Genomic DNA, 17,553 nt, shown 5'->3' with positions numbered 1-17,553 from the left:
GCAGTGTGGAGTTCTGTGTGGGGACCGTTTGCTCTAGGTGACAGCAAGGTTGTTTTAGGGTTATCTTGGGTGTGTTCTAAGGGTTGTTCAAGGGCCAAGTTTGCTGGGCAGGAAGGCCGCAATGTTGGTAGAGCTAACATTGTTGTTTGAAGGTTGTTTTGGAGAAGGCCGCAGCTACAACAAGTTGTTGTGCTAGGCCACAAGCCTTAGCAAGCAACTTGAGGTGTCTTTAGGGAAGCGTTAAGGAGAACAAATCCTCAAAGGGACAACATGGCGTGGGAGGTGCCTCTCCAAGGCAAGCAACAACCCTTGAGGGCTTATCTTGCTAACTACATGGAGGATTATGGGCTACATGGTATGCCCTAACCAGAATTGTAGTGGAAAACAAGTGCAGACAAGGGACAATAATGTTTTTAGGAGTTTTTTTGGTCAAAGGTGTTGACCAGATTTGGATCAGGGTAAGGCAGTTGTGGGAGTCATGGAGAGGGGGCAGATCTATTGAACAGATGCCCTAGTGACAGATCTTACAGAGATAGTGCAGCGTGGTGAACAACAATGTGCTTAGAGGTGTATTGGGTCAAGGTTTGACTCTCACAAGGATTTGTTTGATGTGCTAATTGTAGCAACCCTTTGGAGTTGTTTGGTGGATCCCAGGTGGACTGTTGGGAGGCCTACCAAGCCACTAAGGTGACAACAGTCACATTATATCAAGAGGCAAGAGGACAACAACAAGGTATGTTACTCATGTATGATGGATTGATGGTGTTTAAGGTGAGGACACATGGCAGATTGGTGGAGTCTGTGGGCAACCATGTGTAAGGTTCTCCCAAGTGTGGGGATGCCCTAACTAGGAGCACATGCTACAGAATGAAATTGGTCCCTCGAGGACTATTGGAGGGAAGCGTGAGAGAAGAACAAATGTGGACAAGATTGGACACTTATGGTCTGTCAGAAGACATCGTGTTAGTGTCCATGTTGGAACCGAAGTGTAGTACCTTAATGAACAAAGCTGACTGATAGCCTGGCATCTATTGTTGGAGCTTAAGGATCTAATCAAACAGGAGAAGAATTGAGTAGTCTGAGACTTGCGTGTGGAGAAGGACCTTTGCAGTAGATGATGGACAGTCCTCCTAGCCCATGTTCATTGTGGGAGATGGACATCTCACAGTGATAGGTGGCAGCCCTCCGTGCCCTATGTTGGTCATCATTGGTGCAGCGCAGGAAGACCATAGTGGGCTAAAGTCCTTGAGTAGTTGAGGAGCAACAGTGGGCATATTGAGAATTGTTCACAAGTGGAGCTATGAACAACTCTATAGGAGTCTCGATGAGTTGTGCCCTTGATGGACGAAGGGACAGCTAGAGAGCAGATTGGATAGCCAAGATTCAGTGGCCAAATGGATTTGGAGCATTGATAGAGGTAGGAGCTGCAGATCGGGAGTCGAAGGACTGGGCAGGTACAGGGTATGACTGAGAGAAGTTGTTAGATGATACAACTAGATGGTCAGAGTATCTTGTCTTGTACTAGCAGATGTATGAGGGCCATTATCCTTGGTACGGGAGCCCTAAACTGTTGTATTATATGTTGTTAATATAACGAAGTTGGGTTGAAAAATTAAAAAGTTGTCTATATTCTGTGCATTTGTGATTTACTGCTATTTATATTCCGTTGTGTAAAGTAGTTCATGGTTGAGACTCTTGGTTTGGTAGCATCAGTGATTTAAGACTCTAACCTAGACCCAAGGTCATGGAATTTCAACATGGTATCAGAGCGTATCCAAACTACTTTGGAGGATAGTGAATCAAAGTGTTCACAACGAATCAACTCAGAGGGAGTTGTGGGTGTCTAGATCATGGAGTAGAGGGTTCAGCTGAAGACATGGATATGTGGTCATGACTAGCTTGGCAACGAGATTGGTTGGGAGTTCTGGTGCATTGGTGGTGAGCCTACTGAAAAATAATTTGTTGTAGGGAAGATTTTTGATCATGGACTTCCGTTGATGTGCCATGGATGGTTGGGATGGCTTGAGAGTTTCTTTAGCATGGACAAGATCAGTTTGATCAAGATGGCTTCTTGTGATGGACTAGATATTGGCAGGCTAGAGTCTTCATCAGATCGTGGTGTTACATACCCTAGATTGGCGGGAATTGCATGATTTGTATTTGATCCACGAGGATGAGTGCTTGTAGATTTGGGCCAATGGAGATCGTGTAGGCTCAGAGGGAGTCTAGCCTTAGAGGGGGTAGCCCTATGGAGGTTCAAGATCTTCAAGTTCAGATATGACAAGGCAGAGGCACTACCGATATTGTTGGATTCATCTACACGGTATGCTATAGTGATGGATGCCAGGTGGGTTAGTGTCGTCGCCAGATTACTTCCTAATCTTGGAAGTAACTCCCTCGCTAAGCAAGATTGTTGATTTTTGTGTAGCTTGGGAGGTACTCCAAGCCCTAGGGGTTCAGGGATTGGAGGACAAAGTGCCATAAGGGCAGCTTGTGGGCTTGGAACCCAAGAAAGGGGTTTTTGCACCAATCATGTTTTTGGGGCCGAACCATGATGATCTCACGGCATGTGATGGATGAGGATGATAGTGCTCGGAAAGATGATTCCAACCGATTGAAAATCGTCTAAATCTGAGTTGTTGTTTGGGAGATATTGAATTTTTGAATTTGACATAATAATTATGGATTTTTTAAGTAGGCCGACATGAGTTCCAGGTAGGCCGATGTGAAAAATATCATAAAGACATGTCGGTTCATGATCAGCCTCATGGAGGCCTCCTTTAGTAAAAATAGAGGATGGATGGGAGTCATTTGGAGCATCCATTATGGCAAGTACATCTCAAGAAGATCTCTGAAATTAGAGGAGGTTGAGCCACAGCTAGAAAGGGCACAAGAGGACTGCATAGAGGAGCCTAAGGAGTAGCGTGGAGTTCTGTGTGGGGACCATTTGTTGTAGGTGACAACAAAGTTATTTTAGGGTTGTCTTGGGTGTGTTCTAGGGGCTGTTCAAGGGCCAAGTTTTCTGGGCAGGAAGGCCGCAACATTGGCAGAGCTAAGGTTTTTGTTTGAAGGTCATTTTGGAGAAGGTTGTAGCTACAACAAGCTTCTGTGCCAGGCCACAGGCCTTAGCAAGAAGTTGGAGGTGTCTTTAGGGCAGCGATAAGGAGAACAAAGCCTAGAAGGGACAACGTGGCATCGGAGGTGCCTCTCCAAGGCAAGCCGCAGCCCTTGAGGGCTTATCTTGCTAACTGCATGGAGGATTAAGGGCTGCATGGTATGCCCTAACCAGAATTGCAGTGGACAGCAAGTGCATACAAGGGACAACAATGTTTTGAGGAGGTTTGTCGGTCAAAGGTGTTGACTAGATTTGGATCAGGGTAAGGAAGCTGTGGGAGTCAAGGAGAGGGGGCAGATCTGTTGATCAGATGCCCTAGTGACAGATCCCACAGAGATAGTGCAGCATGGTGAACAACAACGTGCTTAGAGGTGTATTGGGTCAAGGGTTGACTCTTGCAAGGATCTGTTTGATGTGCCAATTGTAGCAGCCCTTAGGAGTTGTTTGGTGGATCCCACGTGGACTTTTCGGAGGCCTAAAAAATAGCCAAGGTGAAAGCAGTCACATTAGATCAAGAGGCAAGAGGACAGTAACAAGGTATGTTGCATATCGACTCATGTACGATGGATTGATGGTGTCCTAAGTGAGGACACATGGAAGATTGGTGGAGTTTGTGGGAAGCCATGTGTAAGGGTCTCCCAAGTGTGGGGATGCCCTAAGTAGGAGAAGATGCTACAACATGAACTTGGTCTCTCGAGGACTATTGGAGGGCAGCGTGAGAGAAGACCAAGTGTGGATGAGATTGGACACTTATGGTTTGCCAGAGGACAACGTGTTAGTGTCCATGTTGGAGCCAAAGTGCGGTACCTTGATGGACAAAGGTGACTACTAGCATGGCAATTATTGTTGGAGCTCAAGGGTCTGATCAACCAGGAGCAGGATTGAGTAGTTCGAGACTTGCGTGTGGAGAAGGACCTCTGCAGTAGATGATGGATAGTCCTCCAAGCCCGTGTTGATTGTGGGAGATGGACATCTCGCAGTGATGGGTGGCAACCCTCCGTGCCCTATGTTGGTCGTCATCGGTGCAACGCAGGAAGACCATAGTGGGCTAAAGTCCCTAAGTAGCTAAGGAGCAATAGTGGGAAGATTGAGAATTGTTCAGAATTGGAGCTCTGAAAAACTCAATAGGAGTCTTGATGATTTGTGCCCTTGATGGACAAAGGGAAAACTAGAGATCAGATTGGATAGTCGAGATTCAGTGGCCAGATAGGCTTGGAGCATTAGTAGAGGCAGGAGCTGTAGATCGGGAGCCAAAGGACTAGGTAGGTACAGGGTACGACTGAGAGAAGCTGTTAGATGCTACAACCAGATGGTTAGAGTATCTTGTCTTGTACTACTGAATGTATGAGGGTCACTATCCCTGGTACAGAAGCCCTAGACTACTGTATTATATGTTGCTAATATAACGAAGTTGGGTTGAAAAATTAAAAAAAAATCTATATTTTGTGCATTGGTGATTTACTGCTATTTATATTCTGCTGTATAAAGTAGTTCATGGTTGAGACTCTTGGTTTGGTAGCGTTAGTGATTTGAGACTCTAACATGGACCCAAGGTCATGGAATTTCAACAACCAACCCCTCGCGATGTTCAACCCCTAAGCCAACTTGATATTTTTCTGAACTAGACCCCTAGTCACTCCCATGACAACCCTTCCATGCGACTGGGACCCTCCATTCACTCCCACAGCAAGGCATCCATGCCACTGTGGCCTTTTTCAGGCAGTTATGTGCCAACGACCCCAGATTTTCAGCCACATTTTTAGGGTTGGGACTCAGGCCTCTGCCCAAAACTTCATGAAACTTGTAGAAATAATAAATAACATTGAGATAAGGCTACTAAAACAAAAAAATAAACAAGGACTTGACCTGACCCCTAACAGCCATGACAGGAATTTCGTCAAACATATCATGAACATGTAATCTATAGGTAATATAAACACATCTGAGCATATGGACTTCATACTTATCTGAGAATCATCAAGAAGGTCTAATTCCCTCTCACAATAGTTACATTATCATCTATTGGATCATACATTCATTAACATTTCATTTACTAATCAAAACATGATGAGAGCCATAACTCAGGTATGTCATGAACCATGCTTATAACAAATAGATAAACAATGATAGAACAACCATTATCATCACATGATAAAAAGCACATTTACACATAATACGCAATAGAAAAAGAGCTCTTATTAACATATGCAAAAGCCAACCAAGCTAGGGACTTCCACGTACCACCCGACCATAGATTGGGCTGAGCCAAATCTTTCTTTTCGCCAATCACCCCCATGCCATATTCCAAGCATGAATGTGGGACTTACAACAAAAAAATAGGGCATCCTCAGGCTTTACTGCAATCTCATCTTCATCAATCCAGGGATTCCTAAGCCTTGTGTTTCCTCCTAAGACCACCCCACTTAGTTTCAAAACCATTCGACAATCCAGCTCAACCAAGTAAGAGAAACCCCATCACTCCATGGCTATATAGAAATGGCAAGGCAAGGCTGAAAACCACCGTCACACCTGGAAAAACCCATGCCAATGACAACAATAGAACCAAATACACACATGCATGTACCATGCATGTCAAATATAGCAAGGAAATCATACATGCAACTCGATATCTGCAATTAATCTTGCTATAGTAGCTTGATCCAACTCTTCCTTGCTTGATCATTTCTTTCTTTTGCCTTCTTGGTCCTTCCTTTTCTTTTCTTTCTCCAATGCTAGAGTGCTTCAAGAATAATCTAAGTGTGCAAGAGTATGTGAGAGTAGAGAGAATGGAGAAGAGAGCTCCAAAATTGAACTGACAAAAGGTTGCGAACTGATCCTCAGAAGCCTTTCTATCAATATGACCTATATTTCTTCAATTTCCATTATTTTCCTTCATTTTCCTCCTCACATGAAACCTGTGACCTTTCACCTTCCTCTTATCTTATTTTCCTTTATTTTCATAAATAAAATGTCAATAATTGCCTCTTTCCTTTCCAAAGCCTTTGCCATTTCCTTTTCCAATTTCCCTTAGCCATATTAAACCAAATGAACACCCAGTAGGATGTTTTTCCCAACATTCAGCTTGGAATAAGTGTCCCATGACCTTGGTCTTCTTTTTCCTTTATAAACTTTATTACATGGATTTTTAACCCGATGCTGCTATATCTTTATCGCTCAAGAGTTGAAAATGTAAAAGAATTGGAAATTGTTTCAATAATCATACTCAAAAACCAAACACATTACACACATTGACATCATTTTGTTCCAAAGAAGTAAATTTCAGCCATGGTGGCCTACACACAAATATTGAAGCTTCTTTAGTTGTCGTAGTAAAGTGAGGGAAGAAATAAAGAAAGAAGCCTTGTGCATAGGGATAGTAATAGAATTTGTGCACTATTCTTCATCGTAGTATTGTATAGACAAAGGAAATGAAATTAGAAACCATGGAGCACACTTTAAGGCTTTCAATCTTACATTTACAAGTACCATCTGCCATAACATAACATAGATAAATATAACATACAATATTGAGTTCCAACAACTACAATTACATGATTTCTAAGAGGAAATAAACACATATGAAATTGAAACACAGAGACAAGAACAGCATGAAATTGAAACAACAGAGACATGAAATTGAAATTGAAAAACTTCTTCAATAGTCTTTTAGAATAGCATACATGTATTTTAGCCTCAAAACTTGCCAAATTTGCAGAGATATTGCAACCTCTTGAATAGAAAATTGAGCCCTTAAAAATGAGTTCATCTTCCCTTTTATAGGGATATTCCTAACAAAACAGTTACCAAAATATCATCTAGTCTGACAGCTGGCTAAACTAATTAGTTGTGCAAGCATGTGAAGGCCTAACTATAATAATTACATAACAACTTTATTCTTCTTGAAAATGAAATATATATAGATTTACCAAAATGACAGAGATATGACATGATTCCGGATGAGGAATGATCTTCAATGATGGCTTGCTTGATCCTTACAGGTGGTCCTTGGCTCCACCACCTAGATTCGTGGTGGGTTGATTAGATGATCACACCTTTTCCATAAAATTGGGTCTGGTATGGGAGTGTGAATAAGGGTACTATAGGCCATCCTTAGGTTTGTGAACTCCGTGTAGTTTGGCTTGTCAATGAACAAGGTCTTCACTAGCCATAGTAGCTGGAAGTGCCTTTTAAAATAGTTTACTATGGTCCTCCCCTTGAGAGTGAAAATATTCTCATGTGATGTGTCCACCTTGCTCTTGGCCTCAACTAACAATTGTTCATATTGCTCCAATGGTAGTAGCTTCCCTTAAAAAATCCAAAAATTTGGTGAGCCCGCTCTGGTCCTTTGGTAAAAAATAGAATTGAAGAATTAGGGAATTTTTAGGTCTAAAATGGGCCTCCTAAGGAAATTATAAAATAATAGTGGAAATGATATAATGAGATTAGATTACATCATCAAATTTAGAGGGAAAAAATAAAAAAAACTATTTTTTCAACTTATCTCTCTATGGGTTTACTAAAATTTCAAGTGGAAACACTCATTGGATGAAAATTTTGATTCCTCGTCCAATGAGTACCCATGTTGCATACTTTCAATGGATCCAACTACACAAAAAACCAGAAACACAGAAAAATGTGATTGCAATCATGTTTTTTCATGTATTTCTCATTTTTCGTGTAGCAGGGTCTATCGAAAGTATGCAACATGGGTACTCCTTGGATGAGGAATTAGATTTTTCATCTAACGAGTACTCTCGCTTGAAATTTGAGTAAAAACTTAGTTTTATTATTTTATTATTTTTTAATCTTTTTAGTTTTACACTCCAAAAATGGTGAATCATCCTCCATGGTTAACATCATCATCTTGAATCCTATTGGTTATTATAAAGTTTATTTTGGTTGTAAATTTTTCTTAGGAGGCCCATTTTAGACCTCAAAATTCCCCTAATGGTTACAACCACCCTTTCTAGCTCACTCACACATGCTTCAACCCTATCCCTCAATTCTTTCCTTTGAATCACTTTGGCGATTTCCATGATTCCGCGAGTCTTGTCAATGATGTTTATCACCCTAAATTCATCGAATAATTTTTTATTAAGGAGTTTAATAAATCCCATGCAATGCTAGCCTTCTTAGCATTCTCCTCTTTGGTGGACAGGACAAAGAACTCAATGGTTTTTACTACAGTCTTCTGTTCTGCAACCAATTTCCAATATTCCCAAAGTTTTTTCATTTCTAAGATGATGTCGTCCCATATTGTCTGCCTAGATTCAACAAGGGCCATATTTCCCTTTAATTTGTTCTTTAGCACTTTGATCTCATCTTGCACCGCTTGATACTTGTTGTTGATTAGATCTACACTTACCTGGGCAGACTAGAGTTGTTTCCCCTTATTTTCCAGTGTGTGTTTGGTGTTATCCAAGTTGATCTAAACCTTCTTTAGCTCACTTTTTGACAACTATAGTTCAGTGAGAGCCCTAGTTAACTGCTTAATGGGATTTTGCGGGTTATTTACCACAACCACAACACAAATATGGGAGTCTATCTATTGTTGCAACTTTTTCACCCACATTTTGAGGGCTAATACCTCATCATTCCTCTCAATTAGATCCCTAGCTAGAGTTTCCTTCTCGTTGGTTTGCACATATGTCGCAACAGGCATTTTTAGTTGCTTCCTTAGTGATTGTATTTCTTATTGTGATCCCTTAATAATGGCCTCCACAGTGGCCTTATCATTGGGATCCATCCCCAGCTTGATGATCAATTCTTTGTAGCCTTCATTTTGGAGATGGAGGGCTCTTGAGTTGTTTTTTCTTGTTTTACCTTAGTAGTTTCTTTCTCCAACAAATTCTCATCCTTGCTAATGGTAAAGGCTTCCTTACTCAACTCGGTATATATCATCTCCCCTACCTGCTTATGTAAATTAATTTTGTTATGCAAGGCAACATTGGTTGTGTCTAGAAATAAATCCATCATTCTGAACTTTGGTCAAGAGGGGAGGGACTACATAGAGGGATGATATAGGGATAGCTTCATCTAATTTCTTTCAAGGTCTATAGCGGCCAAGAGCCTACTCTGATATGGTACTGAGTGGGATTCCAGTTGCGACAAGATGTTTTCCCTCAATTTTTTGTTTCTTTCCTCTGTTAGCTTTCCTTCCTCCCATTTAGGGCTTATTGTTGATGCACTTCCAACCAAACCTAGGAATGCCACCTTAGTTGAACTGGAGGTAGTAGTTTGTTGGGGGTCCTCAAATTGTTCTTGGAATTTGGGTTGATCCTGAAGTATTTACAATGGAAGTGGGTACCTAATTTCAACACTAGAAGTAGTGCTTGAAGTACTGCCCATTGACAGGCAACTCAAGCACTTCACCATCCAGATTTTCCAGTAGGAATGTATTGTTTCCTTTGGTTTCAACTACTTTGAATGGTCCAAACCATAAGGGGTCAAATTTTCCATGCTTACCTTTGTCTTCCCTCTTGACATCCCACCTAAGCACAAGGTCACCCGACTGGAAAATTTTGTCTTTAGCCTTTCTGTCAAACAGGGCCTTCATTTTATGCTGGTATTTGAGCAAATTATGGCTCACCTACTCCCTGTTCTCCTGCAATTCAACCAACTGGTTTATCCTCCGGGTAATTGGATTTGGCTCCTGCTTTACATCCTAAATTAATTTAGCCATTGGCATAGCCAATTACTAGGGAACAATGTAGCAATACCATACACCAATTCAAATGGTGATTTCGCACTAGATCTCTTTGTTCTACCACTGTTTTCCCAAAGAGAAAACTTAAGCTAGGAGTCCCAGTTTTTCTTGCTCTATGCAATGGTTTTCTTTAGAATTATTACTAATGTTGTTTGATGACTCAACCAACCCATTTCCCTGTGGATAATATATGGTAGAGTAACCAGGTATGATTCTCTACTTCTAATATAAATCAATGAGTCTCATGGACTTAAATGCCCGGGCATTATTAGTCACTATCTTCTTTGGCCATCCAAACCTGGAAAAATTATTTTCTTCAAGGAACTTCATGACCACTGAATCAAGTGCAACCTGAGTAGGAATGGCTTTGACCCACTTTTTGAAGTAGTCAGTGGCTATCAGAGTCCATTTATGCTTCCCACTCGAAGGTGGGTGAACACAAAGGCTTCACTCATTGAACCTTTGACATATCATGTGCGTTCATCACATACTAAACAATACCCTTATCTTGACTACATATTGAAAAATACCTCTAAAGATCACATTATTTAACCCCTTACCAATATGAACCCAATAAACCTTCCTAATTTAAAAACCCCTACTTTCACTAGATATTGTAGGTATCCATTTTTTCATTAACGTTTTTTACACCCTTTTATATTTTTCATTAACTTTGAGCTCCATTTTTTATACTTGCCATTATAAAAACACTTTACCCCCTATTATATGCTCAATATATTATGTCATATTTTCCTCAATATATATCCCCCAACATGAATGCACGTGGTATGGTATTTCTCCCCGAACGAAGCCCTTGTGTGGGTGAATCTCTCCTATGAAATCCAATCCCCATTGCTTAAAAGGTTCTTCCACAAAAACTAGAATCAGAGGAAATGGAACCAATGTTTTCTTCTCAAAAAAAATTTGGCATTCCCTACAACCTCTCATGAGCTTGTAGACATCAAAAAACAAGGTAGGCCAATAGAAACCATCCTACAATATTTTATGAGTTGTAACCTTCCAACTATAATGACCTCCACAAGCACAATCATGGTATTCATTAATGGTCTCAGCAATTTCATGTTCAATTAAGCACACAACAATATACCACCAGGAACCTTCCAATACAGTTGACCATATGTGATTACATACTTTTGGGCTTTCATCCTCAGAGCTCTATATTTCACTTTGCCCAAACTAGTTGGGAAGGTAAGAAACAATAGATAGTGGACAATGTTTTTGTATCAATCTAAACAAAGGTATTTATAAGTGATTTTGTTATCTTGTTCACTGGATTGGTTCTCCCTGCTGAATATATTTGGACCCAAAGTCTCAGCCAATTTTTTTATCCCCATCGCTTGACAGTTCACCTATAATAGAATATTATCCAAACCCTGCCCCTTTATCAGTTTGGTTGGCTTGATATCCATATCATATTCCTAGATTTTAGCTATCAACTTGCCCCTTTTTCCTTCACTATCTCCTTTCATAAGAACGCCCTTCACAACTGTCATAGGGACATAGGTAATGATTTTTTACTGTAGAATATAGGTCCTAAAAGATTTCTAGGCCTTAACCAAAGCATAGGCCTGTTTTTCCAAGATATCATACTTCAACTCTACATCCCGTAGTACATGGCTGAAAAGTGCCACTGGTTGTTCCTTCTCTTCTTCATTCTTTTGTAGTAAGACAATTGCAACAATGTTGGGGGTGCAAAATAAAATATGAGAAATGACTTTTGGCAATAAGGACTAACCAAGACTGGAGCCTCTCCGAAATCCTTCTTAATTCTGGAAAAATAATTTCTTGCCTCCACAATCAATTTGACCTCTCTATCATTTCTCAACATGTGTGTAATCTCCTTTACAATCTCTGCACAATTGGGAACAAAGCTCATCAAGAAGTTTATCCTTCCTAGGAAGACATGTATCTCCTTTTTTCTCCTTGGGAAGGAGGTGGTATTGATTTCTTCTACCCTCTTGGGGTCAATTCTCACTCCTTCTTTTGAGACTATATGTCCCAAGAGCTTTCCTTCTATGAGAGAAAATTGTGACTTATTTAGATTCAAGTATAATGAATATTTCCTGCATTTCTCAAAGGTGTGTTGTAAATGCTACAAATTCTCTTCGTCAGACTCTTAGAACACAATTATGTCATCTAATTAAATTTTGACCCCGTACAGAAATTACCTGCATATGAATTCTAAAACACAGAAAATAAACAATAGCGAGAGCATAACACATAAAACACATATACACAGAGATTTTCCCCTGGATCCAAAAACTGGGACTACCAACTTGATTTTTCATTATGTTCCTTTCAATGTTACAATACTTATTTATACATGCCGAAGCATCCAATACCATGGACCAAAAAACCATTGCGTCCAAAACCATGTGCGAAAATCATGCACAAAACCATAGGTGGGTCCGCCCAACCTAACATAGGGTCCAAAACCAAAATTTTCCAGGGCGCTGCCCCAGACCCCATAGAGTGGGGTTAGCTGCACCCCTCAAACCCCCTGTGACCCCCCACTACGCAATCGGTGCAACGAACGGGGGGCTTCACCCCCCTTCTAACCCCCGGTTAACTACGTGGGCTATTCGTGGAAAGAATATAACACAACCCAACAGGAACAAAGCTCATCAAGAAGTTTATCCTTTCTAGGAAGACATGTATCTCCTTTTTTTTCCTTGGGAAGGGGGTGGTATTGTTTTCTTCTATCCTCTTGGGGTCAATTCTCACTCCTTTTGAGACTATATGTCCCAAGAGCTTTCCTTCTCTGAGAGAAAATTGTGACTTCTTTAGATTCAAGTATAATGAATATTTCCTGCATTTCTCAAAGGTGTGTTGTAAATGCTACAAATTCTCTTCATCAAACTTTCAGAACAAAATTATGTCATCTAAGTAAATCACCACAAATTTATCCCCCACAAATGATATATCCATCACTCTTTGAAAAGTAACTCCAACATTCATGAGACCAAAAGGCATTCAGGCATACATGAACATTCCCCATGGAGTGGTGAAGGTTATCTTCTCCTGATATTCAGTATGTACAACAATTTAGTTTAACCCTGAGAACCCATGAATCATTGACAGTCTTGATGACCCCACCACCTTTTGCAAAATATAATCCATCTTAGGTAGTGAGTAGTTATCCCTTAGGTATGCCCTATTTAGATTTCTGGAATCCACACACCTAATCTCTCCATTCTTCCTTTTGACGGGGCCCAGATGAGCCACCCAATCTAAATATCTCAAGGGTACAATAATTTTAGCCTGAATTATTTTCTTGATTTCCTTCTTTATCAAGGGGAGAAGCAGAGGATTTATCTGCCTTAGTTTCTGCTTGTGGGGTTTAATTTTAGACTTCAAGGGGATCTTATGTTGAATAATGCTGATATCATAAGTTTTCAAATCATCATAAGACCAGGAAAAAATATCAGCATACCTTCTAAAAAGGTCGAGGTACTTCTTCTTGTATCTCCCTGGAATCCCTTTGGCCAACTTAATTAGTTTGGGTTGTTGATATGTGCCAATATTACAGTGTTTTGTATCCTCTTCAACATCCTTCTTGGTTGTTTTGATAGTCATGTCATTAACATCGAACAATATTTCCAATGGGACTAACCCCTTTGGGATTATGTTTCCCCTCAACTGGGGAATTTTATGCTTGGCCACGAATTCTTCCCATGGCACTTTTTGCTCAACTGCTTCCATTTCCTCAACACCTACACCCTCTTGGTCTATCAAAACATTAGAGAACTCCCCAATCACCTCCATAAACCTTTTAATCTGATCTTCATCTTCAAACACATGGCAGTATTTTATATTGTCAGACACTGAGGGCCTGTTATTAACTTCCACTTTGTACCTTCACAAGGGATTTTTTGGGGGTTTGAAAGTGCTATCGGTTGTGGACAAGGAATTTTCCATTCTATTTTGATCCCTAGGAAACAATTGAATATTGAATGCCAAAAAGAAATTTTCCACTAGATCACATACTCCATTTATGTAGGATTTCAACATGGGATGCCTAGTTTGGCACTAGTTCCTGATATGTTTCACAATTAGCTCTAAATCTCCAAATACTATAAAACATTCAATCTTTATGTCTCTAGCAACTTGTAGGACCAACACTAATGCTTCATATTCAGCAATGTTGTTTGTAGTGTCAAATTCCAACTTGTATGCAAGAGGAATGAGGTTTCCCTCAGGGGATTTTAGCAATACTCCTGCTCCATTTCCTTCCTTAGAGTAGGCTCCATCAAAGTACAACTTCCACACACAACCAACTTTTGTTTGCTACAAATTGACCTGTGAGGGAATCTCCACTTGGGTTTCCTCCATAACTTGATCATCCATTTTTAGTATAAATAATGAAAGGTCTTTTCCCAGGCCATACATTGGGGAGTTTTCAGAATTATCTTCTCTTGTGACGATTTTTACAAACCTGGATTCTCTATACAGTTTGCACTCTTCTCCACCAAAGACTAGAATAGTGGCATATGTAAGGTATAATTTGATAGACCCTCCAAGCTTCATTCCCCAAGATCTAGAGAGGAGCATACCAAATCTTGCAGGAATGTCTACAACCACAATATCCATCACCACACTCTTCGCAAGAATTTGAGCCAGATTGACAACCAGGTCTTTGATCATTCCCAGGCACTTGAATCTTTTGGAATCAAAGGAATACAAGTCCTTATATGGTTTAGTTATTTGCAGACCTAGTTGTTCCATAACATACAAAGGCATAAGATTATAAGAGGCTCCTGAATCAAGCATGCAATTATGCAATAGTAAATCATGGATCACTAACATGAATGGAGGAGGGGAAGGGTCTTACTCCTCCACATGGGGGCCAAACATAACTACGAGCCTTTCTTCCTGTAGATTCAGACTATCTTGAGATGAGGCAATATGAGATACGTCCATGAACATAGAAACTTATTTTTTATAACTAGGTTGTTTCAATAATTTAGTCAAAGGAATATATATCTTGACCTTTTCTAACTCTTTTTGCAAACTGAAAATGAAGGGATTCCTATCCACTTTAACTGGATCAATTGTTTCTTTACTTTATTGATGTATTGGCTTTGTTTTCGTTGGTGTTTATTCTTCATTTGCAACTTCAGAATTGGAATTGGTGGGGTATGGTGCTTCTCCCTTAGTTGGTGGATCAAGGTTGATAGGTTTTTTCCCTTTATTAGTTGGTTTTAGGGGAGCAGGTTGGGAAGTTTCTTCATTTTGATCTTATGTCCGAGATATTTTCCTAGATCTCAAATCATACTTCCTATGCAACTAGGCTTGCATGAAATCAGAAAACTTCCTGTATAAGCATCTATTTCTTCTTCATCCAAAGAGATGTTGTGATCATCCTCCTCTCCTTCTTGTGCTTCTATTTCATTTTCTTCTTCTAAGAGAGTAGAGTATTGGTTCTCCTGAACTTCAATAACATCTTCAATATTTTCTTTAGGGTCATCTTCTAAATACAGGGGAGGTTGTATTTGGTCTTGTTGGTCCTTTCTTTCTCTTTGAAATAATTGCAAAGGAGGTCTCCTATATTGGGGGTTGAATTTTTTTTTTAGGACCTTGTTAGATGTGTCGAAGAGGATTTTTGTTCTCCAACTCTAGCTTCACTAATTTATTTGAAAGGCTCCTAATCAACTTATTCATTTTATTTAGCTTCTGCTCTTGGGCATCCCTTGTTTGGCCAGAGGAGTTGGCTTCTTATTTTCCCCTTCTCTTATCACCATGTTCTCCCTTTCCTTTCCACTTGCCTACAGATGCAAAGTTCGCTTCAACTTTCAAAGCATCAGCGTGGACCTGGTCCAATTTGCTGGATTTCCTCTCTCTGAGGGTAAGCCCAAAATCTAACTCAAAAGTTCCAGTAAACACCACCTTAGCTGCTACCCTTGGAGGTTTAATCTCAACAGGCAAGATGTTATATAGCTTATTAAATCTTTTTATGAACTCAATGACGTACTCATTATGTATTTTATTTATTGTATTAAACTCAATCAGGAAATACCCATTGTCTTTCTTCTCTCCCCATTTTTGCATAAAAGTATTCTTCAAATCCTCCCAAGTGTTGATTGAGTTATTTGGTAAGGTCTTAAACCATTTTCTAGCATCCCCATCTAAGGATTGAACAAATAGTCTCACAACTACATCTTGGTGCTCTACATTCAAGTTTCAACAAATGTACAAAAGACCTTGATGTGTTTTTGGGTTGTGACATTGTCTTCCCTAGTGAATCTAGGCATAAGCTTAAGATAGTCTTGGGGCATTTCATTCAAAGGCCATTGCAGATTTAGTAGGGCATATATGTTAAGTAGAAAACCAGGGATAGCCATATTTTGAAATGGAGGTTGGAAAATATTTGTAACAGGGCCTAGCCGAGAAACTGAATGAATCACACTGGATAGTATTTGGTTCGAGATAGTAGTGGGCATTTGAGATGCACTGGGTATGAGAATATATTTGACTTCTTCAACTTCTAGGAAGGTATTATGTGCAAAAGGATCAGATCTAATAGAGGTTTCTTCGGACTTAGGTCTGGGAGCCTGGTGGAGGAAAATGTTCTTTTGAAAATTCTAAGACTTTGGATGAAGTTTCAAGATATTTTATCTCAACTCCCTAAGAGCTATAACTTGAGGCCTCTGAGGTAAATACAACAAAATCTGGAGTTTTTGGGGTTTTTTCCCTCCAAATTCCCCTGTAGATGATTCTTTTGGGTTCAAAAACAAGAGGACTTTTTTGTTGTGAGGTGTATGAATGGGTATGAGTCCTCTTAAAACCCATGGATATAACTTAATGTATTTTCTTAGTCAGAGATATCAACCCACACTTCCTTTTCTCACCATAGAAAAATAATGTTCAAAAAACATACCCAGGGAAATGTATTCTAATTCGTTCCTTGACAACGACAATAGAAGATGTTGTCACTCCTAGAGACAACTCTTGGGTTGATGTGAAGGGTAAGTGTCTAGGAAATCTTGAAGTGACTTGTAGATAAATATTTATCGCTCAAGAGTTGAAAATGTAAAAGTATTTGAAATTGGTTCAATAATCGTACTCAGAAACCAGACATGTTACATACATTGACAACATTTTCTTCTAAAGAATTAAATTTCAACCATGGTGGCCTACACACAAATAGTGAAGCTTCTTTAGTTGTCGTAGTATAGGTGAGGGAAGAAATAAAGAAATAAGTTCGGTGCAGAAGGCTAGTAATAGAATCTTGTGCACTAAACTTCAACAGAGTAATGTATAGACAAAGGAAATGAAATTATAAACCATGGAGCACACTTTAAGGCTTTCAATCTTACATTGACATGTACCATCTTCCATAACATGACATAGATAAATTTGACATACAAGATTGATTTCCAACTACTACAATTACACGATTTCTAAGAGGAAATAAACACATATGAAAATGATACATAGAGGAAAGAGAACATACTCCACATATAAATTCTTGGAATCACCAAAAACTTATTCATTAGTATTTTAGAAAAACATACATGTCTTTTAGCCTTGGAACTTTCCAAATTTGCAGAGATATTGTAGCCTCTTAATAGAAAATTGAACCCTTACAAATGAATTCCTCTTCCCTCTTATAGGGAGAGTCCTAACAAAATAGTTACCAAAATATCTTCTAGTGCGATCGCTGGATAAACTAATCATTTGTGCAAGTGTGTCGAAGGCCTAACTACTCTAA

At 39.6% G+C, this 17,553-nt stretch overlaps 1 pseudogene; it reads left to right on the top strand.

Annotated features, from left to right (window-relative positions):
• The first annotated feature begins 270 nt into the window (after positions 1–270).
• Positions 271–17,553, top strand: part of LOC149174514 (D-2-hydroxyglutarate dehydrogenase, mitochondrial pseudogene) — a 31,219-nt pseudogene continuing 13,936 nt past the window's right edge.

This window comes from Pinus tabuliformis, chromosome 4_1 (genome assembly GCF_031772625.1).
Source record: "Pinus tabuliformis cultivar Carrire ecotype Pingquan chromosome 4_1, CPIR1, whole genome shotgun sequence".
Taxonomy (NCBI): Eukaryota; Viridiplantae; Streptophyta; class Pinopsida; order Pinales; family Pinaceae; genus Pinus; species Pinus tabuliformis.
This window is presented reverse-complemented; position numbering and strand designations above follow the sequence as displayed.